This window comes from Coregonus lavaretus (genome assembly GCF_964263955.1).
Source record: "Coregonus lavaretus genome assembly, chromosome: 24".
Lineage (NCBI taxonomy): Eukaryota > Metazoa > Chordata > Actinopteri > Salmoniformes > Salmonidae > Coregonus > Coregonus lavaretus.
This window is the reverse complement of record NC_140011.1, coordinates 1,466,714-1,471,217: the sequence shown is the minus strand read 5'-3', so window position 1 is coordinate 1,471,217 and position 4,504 is coordinate 1,466,714. Positions and strand designations below refer to the sequence as shown.

General features: G+C 38.2%; 1 long non-coding RNA gene across 2 annotated transcripts; it reads left to right on the top strand.

The window, feature by feature from the left end:
- Positions 1 to 2,339: 2,339 nt before the first annotated feature.
- Positions 2,340 to 4,303, top strand: LOC311099713. 2 transcript variants are annotated; one of them, XR_014609755.1, is made up of 6 exons: positions 2,340 to 2,429; positions 2,732 to 2,809; positions 3,154 to 3,337; positions 3,442 to 3,534; positions 3,636 to 3,742; positions 3,899 to 4,303. It is a non-coding gene; the product is annotated as an uncharacterized lncRNA (long non-coding RNA). The 2 variants fall into 2 exon arrangements; XR_014609756.1 differs by having other exon boundaries at positions 2,362 to 2,809.
- Positions 4,304 to 4,504: the final 201 nt, after the last annotated feature.

The following is a 4,504-nucleotide window of genomic DNA, read 5'->3' as shown; positions in this document are numbered from 1 at the left end:
AATGCCAAGAGTGTGCAAAGCTGTCATCAAGGCAAAGGGTGGCTATTTGAAGAATCTCAAATAGAAAATATATTTTCATTTGTTTAACACTTTTTTGGTTACTACATGAATCCATATGTGTTATTTCATAGTTTTAATGTTTCACTATTATTCTACAATGTAGAAAATAGTAAAAATTAAGAAAAACCTTTGAATGAGTAGGTGTGTCCAAACTTTTGTCTGGTAATGTATATATATAAATATATATATATATATATATTTTTTTTTTAATCCGTTTTTAATTCAGGCTGTAACACAACAAAATGTGGAATAAATCAATGGGTATGAATACTTTTCAAATAGTCTTTCTAGGTAAATCTCTGGGAAAGCATCAAGCTCATCACCGGGTTCTTTCACCACCTTGTGAAGTTCATCATTAAAAGTGTATTTCATCTGTAGTCTGATAAACTGCATAGTTTCCTGAGTCATAGTGGGAGGACCACACACCATATCATCGCGTGACTCCAATTTTACTTCGATATGATAGCTATTATATAAATATTTGCTAATAAAAGCATTTTTACTGCCATTTCTTGCATACTTTATTTTATGGACACAAAAAGATCGCACCACGTTGAACAAAGAAATTATCTGTCGTAATTTATAAAAATGTACCGAAACGTCCTATTTCCATCACCGCTGTCGTGATTAATTTTTTGACGGTATGACTTTACTTACTTAAAATCTGTGGATGGAAATGTGGTTACTGCTATGAATAATTGCAGTCACAGTAACAATCCGTCTAAAACCTGATTATGTAGTGAATTGACAAAGCTGACTAAGACAACTCTGACCAAACATTAGCATATGGTGTAGGCCTATTGATCTGTCCCACCAGACACTTCCTCATTGCAGACTATTTATGGATGTCACATGTCAGAATCTGTACTAGGTGGTGGCACTGTGGTATCCTACATGGGAAACAAATGACAAAAAAACTGAACTAATGCATGATCACTGCATGGCAGCTCAAATGTGTGAGTCTCGATGTTATCTACAATACATAGTTATGTAATGTACATGTACTTGCAAGCTTTTAGATACAAAGGCTGTGTTTACACAGGCAGCCCAATTCTGATATTTTTTTCACTTTTGATCAATCACATCAGATCTTTTCACAGCAGCTCTTTTTCACAGCTGATCTGATTGGTCAAAAACCTCAGAATTGGGCTGCCTGTGTAAACGCAGCCTTACATGATTCTTACCTGAATACCTACCTTGATGTTTAATTCCATGCTGAAATGTGTCTGATTGATTTGCATACTAGTAACATTATTGATGTAGTGTAGAAGCTTTCAACCCATGTCTTTGGTGGTTTCATATATGGAAGGTTATTGCAAACCCTGAATGAAATCATATGGTAACTGAAATAAAATAATCAACCAAATAAATATAGAATATAATATGAAGCTGAAATGGAATAACATTATATTCATATTAGACATTGCAGTTTCCACTATATTCATTGAGCAGCAGCGGGCCACTCTCCAAAAATATGATTGAAAAAAAAAAATACTGGGATGGTAAAACGTTTTCAATGTGAAAAGTTAAACGACTAAAACCAGATATAAAGTCTGTAGAAAATATAATGAAGCTATATATTTATTAATAATCACCTAAATAAAAACTAGACAGTCAGGGAGAATAAAAAATTCCCAAAATGGCATGGGGCTTGTCATGCCAAATAGTGTCCCCCGACCAAAAAGTCCCCTCCACCCCCTCCAAATGAACAATGAGACAGATCTTTCACCGGATGTATAAATGTGAAGCATCCGGTTGGCGTTTTCATTCACTACCAAATATGGTGGTGAGAGGAAGCCCAGTGGCTGCCAGTGGGAGAAGATGGATTTTGGCCGACATTACTAAATTTCTCATTGATGAAACATTTGATCTCAATACAGTTTTCTGTTTCCAACTAAGTTTTGTAGACTTGACCATTTAACAACGTTTAAAAAAAAAGCGTTGTTTAGAAGGAGTGCAATGGCGAATTGAGTTGTTGCACACGCGCACTTCACAGAGTAGTCGTTCCCTAACGGAAATATGCAAATATGTACTAGAACGCACCAATAGGCTCTCGCTAGCTCGTGCTTGGCTCTGCCCACCTCCTTGCTTGGTCTGCCCACTGTGATTTCTTTGCTTCCGTTGGAAAGGACATGCTGTGGTGTATCTTGTTAGTTATAAAACATCTTTGTTTCTAGCTTCCGTTGCTAGGGCTGTTGCTAGAACTTGCACAATTATGACCGGTCTACGTAATGAACCAAAGTGTCAGTTGCTGTGATGGTTGCTTGTCGTAGATCGCCAAAGACTGGGGACGCAGACAGTTCTAGTTCACCTCATAAGCGCTCGCTCAGCCAGCAAAATTATTACCTCAGAATCGCTCTCCTAGGACGGTGACTACCTGCTGCTTCAGAATACCGAAAATACTGGAAATAGAACACTTTCTTTACCATATATTTGTCTTTGTATAAGAAAATATTGTTACATAGGAAGAAAAAATGTCAGCTGTTTTTATATTGGCATTGCTAGCAACTGTACTTATTTACCTCAGCCTGCCTAGTCAGCTAGCTAGCCAGACAGTTTTATTTAGCTAACGTTAGCTAGCTACCTAACTGTTAATGTAGCTTTCTGTTTGTATGTAACTTGCACTTCAATGGCATACCTCGAGGAGATTTTATTTGATCTTTCCAACCAGGCGAAGTACTATGAAGGCATCACTGATCTCAACAAGAGGCGCAACATTCGTTGGGGGCAGAGAAATTCACAATTCAGGGTAACGTTAAGCAGTTAACTTCTATTACATAACTGGAAGGATTTAGCTATGTATGACCATTTTTCAACAACCATTTTCCATCTAGCTAGTTGGTCATCTACATGTTGCTAGCTATACATTTAGTTATATGTCTGTCATATTGAGGTATCTAGATATGTTAACCCTGATCAATCAAATGGACCACGTGTAAGCAATTATGGCAATTCCAATTGGCCTTAACTAGGTGTCTTCGTGAGACAGAGACATGGAGAGAGAGAAAGATAGAAAGACAGCAGTGCAAATTTACTTAGACTTGAGTATTTCAACATGTATTTGTAATATATTTGCATTTATTATCAATCAAGGTGAGACTGAACATCGACAAGGCACAGGACAAACGGAAGGAGAGCTACTGGAGGAGAATCAAGAAGGGACCAAGTGCTTCGACATCTGGGCAAATGACTTGGTTTGGAAGAAGGGCGAAAGGAAGGCGAGACCTGGGAAACCTCGCTGCTCTTTCGCTCCTAGCTGGGCTCATCATATGTTAAGGTGAATATAAAAATCTCAGATAATAACTATTAGCATTTGTACACAAAATAACCTGAAGCTAGTTTTAGTTTCCTTAACACTGATATTTTTCTCTGTCTTCCTAGGGTTACCTCGGTGGAAGCCAACAATCTTCTCCAGTTGGACAGTCGACCACTGAAAGCCCAGATGCCTTAAACCTTTGAAGCCTATGAGTCAAAGTATGTTAAGCATTGGTTGACATTTGAGAAGGCAAGAAATGGTAGTTATGCTGAGCTTATAAAAACGTACCTCTTAAATTTACCTCTCCAAATGACTTTAGGATAATCGACTGTCCGAGCCACCCAGGAGGTATCCCAGCCACCAGAGCCAGTGAGTTTGGATCAGTCTAATTCTCTGTGCTCTGAGTCAGAAGGGGACCCGCTTGAGGTAGGCTATACCTTTTAAAAACTGTTAAAGTACATATCTACCATTTATAACACGGCACTAATCCATAAAATTCTCACAGTAAAGTGTAACCTGTGTGTTTGCTTGTTTATGTCTGTCTTCTACCCTGTTCCCTTTAACTCTGCTCCTGTTCTCCAGGACCTAGAGGTTCTGCCCAACACCCAGATGTGGATCCACCTGATGTCCTCTATTACCAACCACCATCTAACTTTTTTCATTACATCATCTACAGCTTCTGTTATTGTGATGTTGTCATTATCTGCTAAGAAAGTTATTGCTCTATCATAATACTGGGCACATAAAGTGAGAAACGCAAATGAACTAAAAACACTCAGAACATAGAGAGCAGCAGTGCCTGGACTTTACAGTCTCCCTCTTCAAGTCCAACTTCCGAGACTGGCTGCCTGTTGAGAACAAGCAACAGGCAGAACCTCCCACCCACAAAGCACCTACCTCCTCCCTATTCCACACACCAGAAATCAGTATTTCAGTCTGATTGCCATGTGAGTGTACAATAAAATATTTGAAAATAAATTAATGACAACTGTACCAAGAAATCTGTTTTATATATTTAAATCCTAAATATTGCCAGGTTGGTTTTCACAGCTGTTTCACAAGGTGTTCATTGTTGTAAATTGTAAGGTGTCCTTTGATATTTGTTAGATCAACATTATTAATTGTTGTATCCTGGGACCTACAATATATACATATATTCAACCACAAGGGTGTACTAATGGCCCCCAT